The 16,695-nt window shown below is 37.9% G+C and overlaps 2 protein-coding genes across 3 annotated transcripts in view; both read left to right on the forward strand.

Annotated features, from left to right (window-relative positions):
* Positions 1-16,695, forward strand: part of MED20 (mediator complex subunit 20) — a 73,570-nt gene that overhangs the window by 27,014 nt on the left and 29,861 nt on the right. The gene's annotated exons all lie outside the window — the stretch shown is intronic.
* USP49 (ubiquitin specific peptidase 49) overlaps positions 1-16,695 on the forward strand; it is a 75,597-nt gene that overhangs the window by 17,530 nt on the left and 41,372 nt on the right. The gene's annotated exons all lie outside the window — the stretch shown is intronic.

Here is a 16,695-nt window from a genome sequence, read left to right on the forward strand (position 1 = left end):
TGAGAAAGGAAGGGCAGAGAGGGGTTTACTGATTTATCAGTTCTGAGCCAAAGCCTTTCTAGAATGCTAGATAATTTGTGGTGCTTATTTTTTCAGTTATGGATACTAATTTATCGGGATAATAAGGTCAAAATCCCTGTTAGAGCTAATTAGAGTCTCCCTGACAAAAATTGTTACCTGGAGGTGGCCACAAAGAAAATCAGGTGAGAAAATGTGTGAATAGCTCAGTTCAACCATCGTTGCTAATAGCATTATAATCATAGACACCTAGCCTTTGACAGTGGTTCATGAACAGAGGGCATCTCGTTTATGTTAGCATTCACTGAGTATGTGGGGCTCTGTTAGTGTTTTGTTTTCATAATCCAGAATGTAGAATGTTTCTATGGTTGGCCATTGCTAACATTTACTTTTTTTACTCTCCTTTTTCTATGTTCTAATATAACCACCTATATCAGTTGTCTTAATCATATTGGATGTTCATGGTTAGATATTGATTACACTCGTGTGCTTTAACATTCAAAAGAGGTCAAAGGTCAGATTAATAAACAACATATGAAAAAGTAAAATATCAAAGTGGTCTGATCACTCAGGGGTGTTGTGAGAAAGTAAAAATAAGAAAGTGAATGTATCACTAGGAAGTTGAATATACTCTTTTAAAAGAAACATTTCTAAAATATATGGCATAATGTGAAGAACTGATAGCAATGAATTTCAAGTGAAAGGTAAGTATTGTGCTTTAGTGAAGAGATCAAACTCATTTGTGGTGGCGTCATTGTCCACTCCATGCTAAAATCCCAAATCGGTTAAATATTACCAGTCTCCCTAGTTATACTGTTAATGTGCTTCTTGAATTATTTTTTTTCTCCATAGGCCGTTCAGCTTAGCCTACAGCTAATAATAAGTTCCAAACCTATTTAAGCTATAAATTCTAATTCTACTCATTTAAATAAACATAACATAAAGCATAAGTACCACTTTTTTACCTATTAGATGAAGAGATTAAACAAGTTGATGATAGCTAGTAGTGATGAGGATGTGGGGAAATTGGAATTCTCACACACTACTGATGGGAACGTAAGTTCCCTTGAAGGTAAATTTGCAATGTCTGTTGGAATTTTAAATGTGCGTACCCTGTGACCCAGAGATTCCACTTCTAGAAATTTGTCCTATAGATATATTTATACATGTGCATGAAAAATATGAGTACAAAGTTTTTCTTTATAGCATTGTTTGTTCCTGCAAAAAAATGATGTCTGTCAGTTAGGGACTGGTTAAGTAATGTATGGTGGGTCCATACAACGGAATACCACTAAGCTAATAAGGAATGCAATGAATCTTTATTTGCTGATGTAGAAAGATGTCCATTGTTAACTTTTTTTTTTTTTTAAGTCACGTTATAGGACAATAAGTATAGAATATTCCTATTTTTGTAAAATGTTAAGGAGTGCCGTTGAGGTGTTCCCTTTTTTGGGGGTAGGTATTCACTTTTTACTCTATGTACTTCTATAGTGGTCACTTTTAATAAGCACGTGAAGAAGGGGTTAAGTGGGAACATCTTCATGAAGGAAACTTCCGTGGTAGTAAGGGAGGAGAAAGAAGCTGGCTAGAGAAGAGAACTGCTCCTTTCATATGAGAAAGGATATATGAGATACATCAGTCAAGTTTTTAAGTAAGAAATGAGGACTGGAATGGCAAGAAGAGGGGATATAGTGGAAGTTGAGAACATTTGGTGGAGATTTTAAAGACAGTGATAAAGAGCTTGCATTTGATTTGAAAAATGATCTATAAAATGGAGATGATAATAATACCTAGTCCACTGGGTTGTTGTGAGGACTGAAGTAAAGCATATAAAATATTTAGAACAGTGACACATAGTAAGTGCTCAATGTTAGCTATTATTATTGAATGAAAATACATTATCTTTTGTAAGCCAGAATAAATTAATGCGTTGTCTTTTATCGTGTGCGGTGATGATTCTGCTAACCCCACTGACAGACATGTAGTTTGGGTTTTTTTCCAGTAGTATTGATGGTTGGCCTAACCATTCCTAGTCTTCAGCTTTGATCCTCCCACCTACTAACACGTAGTATCAAAATCTGAAAACTGAAATCTGAATACATTTTAGAGCTTTAGACATATGATGTCCTACCAGTTGCTATTGGGTTTGTTTACCAATATTATCATGTATACTAGCTAACATTTGGGGCTTATAAAAAGAGGGGAACAGGTAATTTGGGGGGAAAACATCATTTTCTGTGCCCATGGGATATGGAATAGATATGTCACTTTGCACCGAATGTGTTAATCAGTTTTTGTTAGCAGTGCAATGTAATGAGCATATTAGCTACAGCACCTTCATTGGCAGCCAGCAGTCTGCTTGTGAAATCTTTTAGAAAACAGAAATCTGGCGAGAAGTATTCCTGAGCAGTGGAAATATCTTTGGGGGGAAAATAAAGTAGAAGAAAATTTTCTACCAAAAAGAAATTGTTTCACTACTGCGAACCATGAGAAAAGTTGTTTTACCTGTGGGCTAAGATGTGACGACATAATTTTTTACGGCTTTAAAGTGAGTTCTTTCCGTATTTCGATTTTTCATTTAAGTTTGTTATTTAAAGAACTTCAAGGTATATTTACATTTGATGAAAAATATTGATAAAACTATTTTAAGAATGGTGAATTTCTCATTTTATAGTATATATTCTAATGTAAATTATTTTCCCCTTCCACTTTCAGTTAAAACGTATCTTAAAACATGTCTTTTTGTTGTTTTTAAAAAAATCTTCAGCTGAAATAACAAAAGTTTATATTTAAGCACAGCACTTGGCACTTAAGAGGTGTTCAATAAGTTTTTATTGAATAAATTAATGTATGCATGAATGAAAAATATTCTGAATTTGGACTTTATACTCTGTGATTTGGGCACAGCCTAGCATTGCTGTATAAAGGCCTTCTGTTCAGCTCCCGTTTTCATGCCCATTTTCCTCTCCCACCCCACAAGCACCCTCTCAAATGTGTTTGACATATGTCCTTGATTCTATATGCATCTTTATAAGATACTTAGTGATTTTTGTGTGTGTGTGTGTATCTTTAATTCTGAAATTGCTCATTATACCATGCTGGCATAGAATTTGGCTATAGAATTCTCCCTGTAAAAATGCTGTAGGTCTTACTCTAGTTTTTACTTTTTTGTTCAGCACTGTTTTAAGATCTGTGTGTGCATATTGGGATGTACTTTTAGCTAATTGCTCCTAACTTCAGCATGGTATTCCGTGGTGTGTATCATTCCCATAGAGATGGATGCCTAGGCTACCGCAAACAATGCTACCAATAAACAGTCTTGTCCATGTCCATTATGGACACGTTTGAGAATTTCTTTGGGATACAGACTCAGGAGTGGCATTGTGGCATAAGTATTGTCAGGCTGCTGAATGGTTGTATCCCTTTACACCCCACAGGCGTTGCATTCCCAACCTCCCCGATACGTGGTATTGTTCACATTTCTAATTTTGGCCATTTAATGTCTCATTTTAATTTGTATTTTCTAATTACTAGTAAGTTTGAGCATTTCTTCGTATTCTAGTTAGCAATTTCCTTTCTGTGAAATAAGCATGAAAGATTGAACGTAGTATTTTATTAATTTTTTTCAAGTTGGAGGAACTTTTGGTTATGCATTGTATTTTGTAAGCTATTAATATATTTTCTCAAACTTTAAAAAGGGAAGAATATCATCCTTATGCAGAATCTTAAAGTATTGTTTTTCTTCCTGATCCCAAGAGATGATGAAACAAACTTTTTTCTAAGTATTCAACTTAAAAGCTATAAAGTATGCTACAGTTAAAGCATCTTGCTAATCTATTCTCAGTGTCTTCATGTATGCTAAACATTGAGAGCAAGTGTTTTTGCCAGAGTAGATTTGGTGGGAAAGTGCTTCATTGTGTTAGTTTAAAAAAGAAAATCTCCCCTGGTCAAAAATCAGTAGACAATTATCAAAAAAATCAGATCCAGCTGCTTCTCCCTGTTTACAGTCTCTCTAGATGTCAGGAAACTGAGTAAATAGCAGGCAGCACCTTCTCTAACTTGCCTTTCCATGAAGAGCCCAGCACTTGATCGAGGAGAACCGTCTTAGCACTCATTGAATATAAGCAGATCATATCAAAAATGATGAACAGATACTATATTATACTCTTCATTTTTCTATGAAAGGGCAATAGAAAATATGGATGTTTTGGTTTTTAAAGTGTTTGTGGATAGAGAAAGGCATATTTCCTAATTGAGATGCCACTTCTCAGGGTCTTCCAGAAAGTTGGGCAGCAGTTTCAGATTTGCATGTGAATCTCACTCCTGTTCATTTCAGGTCTCAGGAAAGGAGGAGTGACTGATTTAAAATGCCCTTTCCTTGTTCAAACAGGTTCGCAGTATTTGTACTTTCCTTTCCTGAGGAAGCAATGCAGTTTTTAAGTGTTTTCATTTCTGACCAAGATGTGATACAATCAAATCGTTATGTTGACTTTGGTTTAGCATCTGCCTGGCTGAGTGGAAAAGGAATTTTAATTTGTGACATGATTGATGTAGCCATAAACCGTGAACTTTTCCCAATAATACCATAATATGTTAAAACAAATTACTCCTTTTTCTCTTTTTGCTGGCTTTGTGGTTATGTCTTTTGAGTAAGTTTCTATCAGCAAAACATTTTTTCCTGCTCTTAATTTTTTTCAAACTAAGCCACACTGTATGCTAAGATGAGAGTTTTCCAAGTGCTTTGATTTTGCTCTGCCTTGAAAATTACTGTTCTTCTTTCATTATTATAATTTTTTTTTTAGAACATAGTTTTTTGTTTTTTTTTTAAAATAAATTTATTTATTTATTTTTGGCTGTGTTGGGTCTTCGTTTCTGTGCGAGGGCTTTCTCCAGTTGCGGCAAGCGGGGGCCACTCCTCATCGCGGTGCGCGGGCCTCTCGCTGTCGCGGCCTCTCTTGTTGCGGAGCACAGGCTCCAGACGCGCAGGCTCAGTAGCTGTGGCTCACGGGCTTAATTGCTCCGTGGCATGTGGGATCTTCCCAGACCAGGGCTCGAACCGGTGTGCCCTGCATTGGCAGGCAGATTCTTAACCACTGCGCCACTAGGGAAGCCCTTCTTTCATTATTTTTTTCCTCAGAAATCTTGCTTGGAAAATTATATTTTTAGATGTGATTTTAAAATGTTCTTTTTAACCTTTTCAAGAATCTTTTAAAATTTAATATTTATCAATGCTAAGTCTGAATATAGCATAAAAAGTGTACTACCTGCTTTTCTCCTCCCCAACATTCTGCCTCTCCAGAGACCTCCATTTTCTACTCCAGCAGTTCTTTTGGTATTTAATGCCATTTTCTCTAAACAGTAGGTTAAGCTGCTGTTTTTAAAAATCTGTATAGGGTTTTCTCTAGACCTGAACAGCTCTCATCCTGGGATCTACCTTCCTGAATAGCCTAGGTATTTTCTTCACCTCCCTGTGTTGGAACTCCCTGTTTCCTGGACCCCATATCTTTCCCCTTCATTGTTTATATTTTAATTAAGCAATTCCTCCAGAAGGTTTCTAAGAAAAGGGTACATGGGATGTAAATCTGCATGTATGAAAATGTCTTCATTTTCTCTCATAGCTGATTTATAGTTTACCTGGCTCTAGAATTCTAGATTGGAGAATATCTTCTGTGAGTTTAAGAGGCATTGCTGTATTGATTTCTAGCTTCTATTATTGCTGTGAGAAGGCTGGTGGTGTTCTGATTCTTGATTTTTTTCCCCCTCCTTGGTTGGTTTTAGGATCTGATCTTTGTCCCTGATGTTCTAAAATTTTATGATAATCTGCCTCACTTGTTTTATCTGTTGTGCCGGGCACACTGAGAGCCTTTTCAGTTTGGAAACATAGATTTTTTTCAGTTCTGGGAGATTTCCTTGCATTCTTTTTTCTTTTTCTTTTTTTTTGGCTGCGTCAGGTCTTAGTTGCAGCATGCGGGATCTTTTCCTTGTGGCATGGGCTCTTCGTTGCAGCGCGCGGGCTTCTCTCTAGTTGTGGCATGTGGGTTTTCTCTCTCTAGTTGTGGCACACGGGCTCCAGGGCACATGGGCTCTGTAGTTTGCGGCACGCGGGCTCTCTCGTTGAGGCGCGGCAGCTCAGTAGTTGTGGCACGCGAGCTTAGTTGCCCCGACCAGGGCTCGAACCCGTGTCCCCTGCATTGCAAGGTGAATTCTTTACCACTTGACCACCAGGCAAGTCCCTTGAATTCTTAAATTATAACCAACCTCCCCCTTCTCCCCCTTGCCCCCCGTTTTTCTATTCTTTCTCTCTGGAACACTTACTTGTGTTTGGAACTTGTGGACTGATGAGTCCTTTAATTTTACCATCTTTTCTATTTCTCATGTTTTTGGTCTCTGTTCTACTTTCTGGGATGTGTCTTGAACTTCATCTTCAGACTCTTCTAATTAGTTTTATATTTTCTTTATCATTTTTAATTTTCAAGAGGTTTTTCTCTGAATGCTGCTTTTTATTGTTTTCTATTTTTGTTTCATGGATGGAATAACTCTTCTCTGTTTATATTAGTTACAATTTTTAAAAATTTTCTGCAGCCTCCAGTATCATTTCTGTTTTCCTTAAAGTACCTTTACTTGATCGCTTGTTTTGGTCTTTCTTTTAGGGAATTTCCTTAAATGTATGGCCTTGGCCATCTTACTCATATTCCAGACTGAGCTACTGAAAAACTGAAAGCTGAATTTGCCTGAGTGGGGGCTTCTAAAAGTTAAATGGTGGTCTTCATTATAAGGTGATTAGCCAGGAACCCAATTTTGTGTGTGTCGGGGGTGGGGGGTCACCTCCAGCAGTCAGTATTTGTAGGTGTTTTTCTATTCTCTTAGCCAGGTTTTCCCCAGAGAGAATGCTCCAACCATCGGCTTACACACCTGCCTTCAGCATTTGGGGAGCTGAATGGGGAAAGAGCTGGGGATATCTACCTTTCAGGATCTCAGCCTTCCTTGAATCCCCATCTTTTTAGACTGGTCGGCCTGCCCCTAGTTGTGCCTAAGTCCAGAGTATCTTTAGTTTCCAGAGAGTAAATTCCCTTCCTGTGACCAGTGGCTGCTTGGAGTCAGGGTGGGAACCTTGGGGTAGAACTTTCACCCTGTGCTCCTTTATTCAGCCCTGTCTGCTGTTCCCACTTTCAGATCATTCTGAGCTTTTCTGGTGTTTCCCAGCACAATTCAGTTTGCTCTGAGCTTCCCCTTAACATGCTTTTAGTTTTTGCTTTCTTTATTGTGCTAAATCAAATAGCTAATCAATCTGCTTTTCAGCTTCCAAAAACTTTGTTGTAGTTGTTTCCTTTCCTAGTCTTTGTTCTTATGAACATGACAAGAACATGAAATGTTCTTTATGTTTTTAATGCCATTTTAATGGAGTTAGGGAGAGAGCAGAGGTATGTGAAGGTGTTCAATGCATCATTTTTCATTGAAGATCCAAATTTATTTCTCTGATGCCCTGTTTCAACACTACTTAATAGGAAGATGGTTTATAGCGGTTGAAAAATTTTGCTACAGTAACAGAATTGTACAAGATATAAATTCATTTGGTCTTTGCTACCCTTTTGGGTTAATGCCTAGCCTATAGCTTGCTATAAGAAAATGACATCTAAACGACTTTGGGAAGTTTGCAGATAGTATAATAGAAATTTAGGTCATTAAGTAACTTAAATATTCCTTTTTCAGATGTGGAAACTGAGACCCAGAGAGCAGAGGTGGCTTACCTATGGTCACTTATCTGTCTAGAACTAGAACTGAGTCTCTTCCCCAGTGTTCTTTTCCTTGCCAATGTGGTTCTGTCTTCTCTCATTAAAGTAGCTGGAAATAGGAGCCCTTTATCATGGCTTATGTCACCCAAATGTCCTGTTAATTTAGTGTCGGCTTTAGGTTGCAGTCATGGAATTTTTTTTTTTTTAATGTTCTTCTTCCTGTTAAAGATTGGGGTCTGGTTTTATTGGGGTGAACTTTAAAACTCAAGAAAATTTGTGTCTTACCCTTTTAAAGATGTTTCTGTTTTGAAGAATTTATATTGAGCATTTAAAAGGTTTCTTTTTTCTTCCTACTATTCCCTTTTCAGTGGCCTCCAAAAGTTCTTTGTCAGGGAGGGCAGAAACTTTTTCCTGAATGTAATTATAGCAGATAAAATTATTTAGAACAAATTAGTATGCCTGTTAAAATGTTTTAAAAATGTGGAAAAAGGAAACATGTTGTAAAAATGTCAAGTTTCTTTGGAGAAATCCTAGAATGCTTTCTCTATCAATTTTTCAAAACTCAGTTCTCAATTCTCCTCTTCCAGGACCCCTTCCTGCATTTTACCCCATGACATAAATCTTTTGTCCTATTTCCCTTTCCCTCCTATATTTTGTACTTTGTACCATTTGCCCCAGAACACTACCGAATTTGTTGTATGTTGACTAGGATTCTTTGGTGATTTTCATTTATATGTAAAATTCTTTTGGGCAGAAACCCTGCTTTATACTTTTGAATAAATTCACTTCTACACATATTTATGGAGTGCCTTCTTTGAAACATTGGGTTCCTCTGCAGGTCCCAGCATCTTTGGGGTACGTGTTAGGACACCGACAGGTGCTGATGGTTGGGAAAACTCACCTTTTCTCCAGTCACTATTAGGAGACGATTGAAAGAATGGGCTTTGCCCCTTCCTTTGTGTCACGTTGGTGACTAGTAATAACAGCTGGGAGCAGAGCGGGAAAAGCCTGTTGTTTGGAAGCTAAGGAGTCTAATGTTTCCTTAACTGGAAAGTGAACATGTTGGAATAGAAGCCCTCTGAGCTTCCTTACACTCTCCAGATTTCATGATCATAAAGAGGTGCTCCTAGTGAATCAATGACACCCTTTAAAACAACTGACCCACAGAGAAAAATGTCTCTTAGGATTGAGTGGAATCCATTGGAAATCTTTCCTTGACTGAGCTAAGTTGTTGCATACATAATCTGAAGTACCTGGAACACTTAGAATGATTAAGCATTGTTTTCTTGTTGTTGTTTTCCTCTCATCCTCTTCTAAGGTTAAATAGTGCTTTCTCATTATTATTCTTTGGAAATGTATTAACTTTTACTTTTTCCAATTTTTTAAAATTGTGGAATGTGACATACGTGAAATACATTTTAAAACATATGTACATTTTAAAGACCAGTAAAACAAAAGCTGGAGTAACATCCTACAAGTGTAAAAGTTCCCTATGTGATCCTCCCTCATGTCCCATCCCAGGTTAACCACTGTCCTATTATCAAGGAAGTTAGGAATTTGCTTCTCTTTATTATGTTTTAAATTTCTAAACTTGAAAAATAGCCCAGTAATGAAAGGCCTTCAGTCTTTTTACATGTATATATATATATTTTTTAATTTATTTATTTTATTTATTGTTATTTTTGGCTTCATTGGGTCTTCGTTGCTGCACGCGGGCTTTCTCTAGTTGTGTCGAGCGGGCTTCTCATTGCGGTGGTTTCTCTTGTTGCAGAACACGGGCTCTAGGCTCGCAGGCTCAGTAGTTGTGGCTCACGGGCTCTAGAGCGCAGGCTCAGTAGTTGTGGCACACAGGCTTAGTTGCTCCACAGCATGTGGGATCTTCCCAGACCAGGGCTCGAACCCATGTCCCCTGCATTGGCAGGTGGATTCTTAACCACTGAGCCACCAGGGAAGCCCGTATATTTTATGTTTTACACAACGTAATACTAGAAAAATAATAGGTAATATTTATTGATCACTTACCTCATGCCACTGAGTTTTCTGAACTCTGTACACATTGTAACTCCCTAATAATTGCATGAGATAGGTGAGGAAACTGAGTCATGGAGCTAGGAATTTGGTCCCACTGGGATTCTAATCCAGCCAATCTGAGTCCTAAACCTGCTCTCTTAACTACACCTAATTAGGGTATTGTCTTATAATTTGATGCAATTTTATATTTTTAATATCTGCATCTGTTTTGTATCTTTGAATACTCTAACCAGATCACAAGCTAGAACAATACAGAATTGGAAAGCTCTGCAGGCATTAGATCTTGACCAAATATCTTCTCATTGCTTGACACAGATATACAGTCCATCAAGTTATCTAAATCTTATTATATGTTTAGTATTGTCCATTTCAGAGGACTCCTAAAATGTTTATTTTATAAATGTTATTTTTTATGGGAATTTTCAGGGAAAACCAACAATATCACTTATATCTGTAGTGTAGTGAATAGTGAAATTTCACTTAGAGTTAAACTTTTAAAAGAAGAGCTTTGATTATAGGAAGCATTTTCTAATGTAATATTTCAAAATTCTTTTAAAAAATAATTTTATGTTTGTAAGACACAAGTAATTTTTGGCACTTGTTTAGATATGTTCGCCAAGAGATAACTTCTTTATACAACAGTTACTGACTCTATTTAGTGAATTAATGTTTCCTTTACAGTGTTTTCTCTAAAAACAGCTAGCTGTAGTGACAAGTCTTTATGTTTCAATTTTAAAATTAGATACTGTTTCTGTAGAAGGAGTACAGATTTACAGCTCAGTAGCTCCTGAACAAGGCATATAAAGTGCCTTAGAATATTGCTATCTGCCAACTAAGTTTTACCATGGCACAAAACTTTACTTAAATAAACCTCATGTTGTCTGCCGCTGATGTGGAGTTACTGGCAACTTAAAGCAATTATCTTGGGCCTAGGCGCTGCTGTTTTCTTGCTGTGTGATATTGGACTAGTCATCTAATCACCATTTGAGTACCCATTCTTCATCTGTAAAATACCGCTGATGTCTACCTCATTGTGAGAATTAACTGAGCAAATATATATGAAAACCCCTCACACAGCATGGTATGTAGTAAAAGTATTATAAATGTTTGTAAATGTTCTGTTCCCATTATAAATTGCTGCTCTGTGCTGACAAAATTGTTGTATGGTATTTATAAAATATGCTTGGTAATGACCAAATTAATGCTTTAAAAATGGCTTGAATGAATGCTGGCAGACTGAACTCTACCAATTAGTAATATTTATCATATGTGGAGATTATAAAAAACAGGATTATATTTAAGCACAGTGATGAAATAGCAACTCCAGCACATGCTATATGGAAGGTCATTTTTGTGGCTGACACTGCTGCTCTACAAACTAAGTGGGATTTGGTCTTGCTTTTGTTTGTATATATTTATCTTGGATAAGTGAGAATGCAAGCATATTATGCTATTGCTTTTAGGTCATTTTATTTTTTGGTGAGAAGGAATTCCCAATCTGGCTAAGGCTGTATTTTCTTTATTCCTTATTAAGTAGTTAATTAAGACCAGAATGTTATTTGAAACATAATAAAGAGAAGCAAATTTCTAACTTTCTTGATAATAGTCAGGACAGTGGTTAACCTGGGGTGGGACATGAGGGAGGATCACATAGGGAACTTTTACACTTGTAAAACACAGCTTCATAAGCCCATGGACCAAGACTTCCCTGGTGGCACAGTAGATAAGACTCTGCGCTCCCAATGCAGGGGGCCCGGGTTCGATCCCTGGTCAGGGAACTAGATCCCACATGCATGTTGCAACTAAGAGTTCACATGCCACAGCTAAGGAGCCGGCGAGCTGCAACTAAGGAGCCTGCCTGCTACAACTAAGGAGTCGGTGAACCACAACTAAGGAGCCCACGTGCTGCAACTAGGGAGCTGGTGAGCTGCAACTAGGGAGCTGGCGAGCAGCAACTAAGGAGCCCGCCTGCCGCAACTAAGGAGCCCGCCTGCCGCAACTAAGGAGCCCGCCTGCCGCAACTAAGGAGCCCACATGCTGCAACTAAGGAGCTGGTGAGCAGCAACTAAGGAGCCTGTCTGCCACAACTAAGACCCAGTGCAACCAAATAAATAAATAAATATTGAAAAAATAAAATAAACCCATGGACCGCTTTTCTGTCTAATGCTGAAAAAGCATTTTGATAAATAGCTTAGAAGATTCATTTGGCAAGTGAACTTAGAATCTATCACCTAGATTATTCTGAACCAAGGTCAAAGTGTATAAATGCAATCCTAGCACCCTTTGTGTTTCACAGAAAATCATAAATCTGTCTGTTTTGCAGTTTCTGTTCAGAGGTCCTGAATTTGAACTTAAAACATTATTCAGAGCCGTTAATGGGTAAAACCCATGGCAAACTAATAACTTAGATCTTAGAACAGTAAAGTCAGCAGATCTTAAGCCCTTGTTCGTGCTGTCCATACTGCACAATGTTTTATGTTTCTTTTTGCTTTATTCCTTACCCTGGTGATATGTACACAATTTTAGAATTTTAAATTTGAGTGGGACTGGAGATCACATAGCTCTTCAGTGGCAGAGTGTGGACTGAGACCCAGACTTCCTGCTACCTAATCTCACTCTCTCTCTTCCCACCAGTCTATGCTGGGCTTCCTAACTTAGCGGCCAGGAGAGATTTAATTGTGTTCTTCTTAAAATTCGATATGAGATCTCTTTATTTAGTTGTGGATGCATGTAAACTTTTTCTTTATTTAGTTGTGTGAGTTTCCTCTGCCTTTGTATCTTCCAAGCCTTTTGGCCCGTTTTTACTTTAATTAGATATGACTGATCGTTTTTGATTTAAAAAATTATTTATGACATTATGACTTAAAAATATGTCATTTCATAGACTTTCTGCCCAATTACCGAGAAAGCATCTAACTCAGGTTCTGAGCCACTGGCTCTTTGGCAGAGACAATGAGAATATGTTTTCACTCCAAAACAATCAGCATTAGCTGTAGCTTCCTGGATTATCACACCTGCTTTGTCTACTCTCAGGGTTGTCTTGAGGCATCTGAGAGATATGGGGGGAAGCACTTTGAAAAGCATAAAGTGCCATAACAATATGTTGCATGCATGTATTCATGCACGAGTCTTCTGATTAATTGTATACTTGAGACCTTTTGTCATAAGACATTTTGTTACATGAGCTCATGAATTGGAATATGAGCAAAGATGTGACTGGGTCAAGGGAAACACTTAAATCCAGCAAGGATTTGCTGATAGGAAAATTAAGGAGTGAATGGGTGGTGGGAAATAAGCCTAGAGTGTTAGTGCCTTAGAATGTAAATGGAAATAACAGATGGACTTGAAAACTTTTTCTTTGTTTAATATCCAGTCTTTTCATTCTTTCATCAATATTTATTGAGCGCCTAGTGAGCACTAGGCACTTTTTTAGACATCACTGTTGTTCACAATTAGTAAGATAAGATGCTACTGCTGTCCTCCAGGAGCTTATGGGAAGGCAGTTACAGACAAGATACAACATAGGATAATAAATGTTTATATTCTGGAATGTGCCACATGGCTGACCTTGCTGAAAAAGGTACAATCTTGGTTAATTTCTTTTTTTTTTGCCGTGCAGCATGCGGGATCTTAATTCCCTGACGAGGGATCGAACCTGTGCCCCCTGCAGAGAAGTGCAGAGCCTTAACCACTGGGCCACCAGGGATGTCCCTTGGTTAAATTTTTATCTGATTTAAATTTATTAATATTCTCTTGTTCAACTTTTTAAACTTTTAAAACTATGAAATATGTAATATATTAAAATATTTTGAGGTATATAATATAAATCTGTATTTTAACTATATATAAAATATATATATTTTAGATAACCTTAATTACCTAAAATATGGATCTTTTCTACTTGGTAAGTCATCTGAACATTCGCTACCTGACTACATTAATATTAGAGATCTCTTAAAGAAAGGGCATTGCTGCTGTCACCTTGATGTTAGTCGCTGATGCTAGATTTTCTTTTTTTTGGGGGTAGGGGCTGAGTTGGGTCTTTGTTGCTGCTCGCAAGCTTTCTCTAGTTGCGGCGAGCGGGGGCTACTTTTCGTTGCGGTGCTCAGGCTTCTCATTGCGGTGGCTTCTCTTGTTGTGGAGCACAGGCTCTAGGCATGTGGGTTCAGTAGTTGCAGCAGACAGGCCCTAGAGCGTGCAGGCTTCAGTAGTTGTAGCACGTGGGCTCAGTAGTTGCAGCGCACCGGCTTAGTTGCTCCACGGCATGTGGGATCTTCCTGGGCCAGGGCTCGAACCCGTGTCCCCTGCATTGGTAGGAAGATTCTTAACCACTGTGCCACCAGGGAAGTCCCAATGCTAGTATTTCTTAAGAGCAGAAACCTGGGTTTGAATCCTAGCTCTGCCACTTATTAGCTGTCAAACTTATTTGTACCTCCGTTTCAGTGTCTGTGAAATGGGAATAAAGACAATACCTACCTCATAGTTATTGTGAGAATTGAATGAGTTAATATATGTTAGAGTGCTTAGATGAGTGTCTGGCGCACATTAAAGCCTATTTAAGTGTTAGCAGCCATCATCATCATCATTATTCTTATTTGGCAGAATAAAAGTAAGTTGAGTAAAGTTTTCAGGAATGGATTTTCTCCTCAATCCCTGAAAATTACTCTAAACTAAAGGTAGAAAGATAAAGGAAGGAAACTAAACATTTTTTAGTCATCAGCTACGTGCCAGGCAGCATGCTAGCATTTTACCTGCATTTTCATTTAATCCTTACACCAGTGCTCTGAAGTAGATGAGAAAACAGGCTCAGAGAAGTTAAATTACTTGCGAAAGGTCTGGTACGGCCACCGTGATGATAGCTGGTCTCTGTTACTCTACATCCTGTACTCTTGCATTGCACATGCCACGAAGCCTGAGAGTTCAGCAAGTTTCACTCATGACAGGTACACTTGGAATGTGCTTGTTAGGGACTTTATTTCTAATGACGGTTTAAAGGGATGTCATCCACATTTTTAGTTCCTACTGCAGTGATTTGTTTTATATATCTGAATTTCCATCCCACCCATTCAAAAGTATATTACAGTAGTATAAATAATATAAGTGGGACCTAGATGGAAAATATTTGAATGTGTGTAGTCTTATTAAGTTTGCAGAATTAAGCTGACCTATTATAATTTCCCAGTTTTCAAGATCACCATCATAATTATCGAAGTCATTACTCCTCAAATTAATAGCTATTTCATAGGGCTTTTAAGCCTAACCTCTGTGTAGTTAACATATTCTAGGTGCTCAGTATAGAACTGGTTATTTTGGTCAGCTTTTGGAGAACATCCAGAATTAATTCAAATAACTTGGATTTAAAAGTAATTAAGTTAACTTTTAACGGTTTGGTGTTCTCATATTGAAAGTAAGGCTGTTTGGATAGGAAAGAGGGAAATTTCATGGGGAATTCCCTGGCAATCCAGTGGTTAGGACTCTGAGCTTTCACTGCCGAGGGTGCAGGTTCAATCCCTGGTTGGGAACTAAGATCCCACAGCCACGTGGCGCCCCCCCCCCCCAAAAAAAGGTAAAGAGGGAAATTTTATGGATGTAAAACACCCATCCATACAATGTCAGCTTAGCTTCCTGGATGAGGTTGCCTCAAACCCCCAACCTAGAATGTGGAAGTTGTAAGCTCTTCTCTTCCTGAAAATATTTGTGCATTTCCTGGGTTTTATCATCTTGCAATTGCTTCTGCCTCCTAGGCCCCTATTTTTCTTGCCTTGTGCCTCTGATGTGCACCATGGTGCCCTCAGATGTGATACTTGGCTCCTTCTCTGATTCTCAGAAAGGCCCTATTCATAGAGGGCATTTGTATTTTTAGTACACCTAACTGAAGAAAGGAGGCAAAATAGAGGTGGGTGAGCCCTCTATTGCATTAATGCAACTTCTATTAAGGCATCCCTGTTCTGAAAATGTTCCAGACTTCCTTTGACTGGAGAACTTCACCCCCACGTAACCCCAGCTTTGCTCCACTATACTAACTATTCTTTTCTCCTCTTCCTTTCCCTCTCCTCATCATCCTCCTCTCTTTCAGAAATAAAATAACAAGTTCTTCCCCTTGTCTAGTGTAAAGCAATTTCCCTTTCTTGACAGTCATTCTGGGATCTTGACAGGCATTCTGCAGGGAACCATCCACCCTAAGGGGACTGAACATGAGTGGTGGGGGACCCTATTGAGGGAACATATTTTAACAAAGAAGGCTTCTTCTAAGAGGAATTCTTTTATTAGGATAGCAAAATAGAGAATTTTTCATCTTGTTACATGGTGGCAGACGGTGTATTGATCTCAAGCTTATTGAGTCCTGCCTCCTCAATAAAGTGTCAGAAACCTAAAAATTGATTATGCATGTAATTTGTCCAAATTCTACATTCTAGATAACTTCGACTAATACAGTGTCCTTGCGTATAGAATGCATGCTGCTTACCTAAAAGTCATGAACCCATCTAACACAAAGATGTCACCTCCTGGCATCTTTCATTATTACATATTTCACTTATACAAAAAGAATTTTGGCTTTTGAAACACAATTATTTTTGTTGCCATGAATTTGTTTTGGTTTTTCTGACAGTTTCAAGTTATATGCAAAGACAGTGTATAATCTTTAAAACCTAAAACAAATGCAGAAGTGCATTCCTCAGGAAGTAAATCTTTCATACTTCCATCAGCCTCTTCATAAATGAGTGTCTGGTTGCTCTTAGCTGAAAAAAAGATCACAGCTATTTTTTTTTACTCTTTTACCTCAATTTTGAGGACTTGTGGGGATTTCACTAAATGGCATTGTAATACACTGATCCTGTTTTTGAATTTATAAATAAAATTCATGAAATTGCTTTTCTCTTACTATATATCAGCCCAACCTTACAGAATTTTT

The sequence above is a fragment of the Balaenoptera ricei genome, chromosome 11 (genome assembly GCF_028023285.1).
Source record: "Balaenoptera ricei isolate mBalRic1 chromosome 11, mBalRic1.hap2, whole genome shotgun sequence".
NCBI lineage: Eukaryota > Metazoa > Chordata > Mammalia > Artiodactyla > Balaenopteridae > Balaenoptera > Balaenoptera ricei.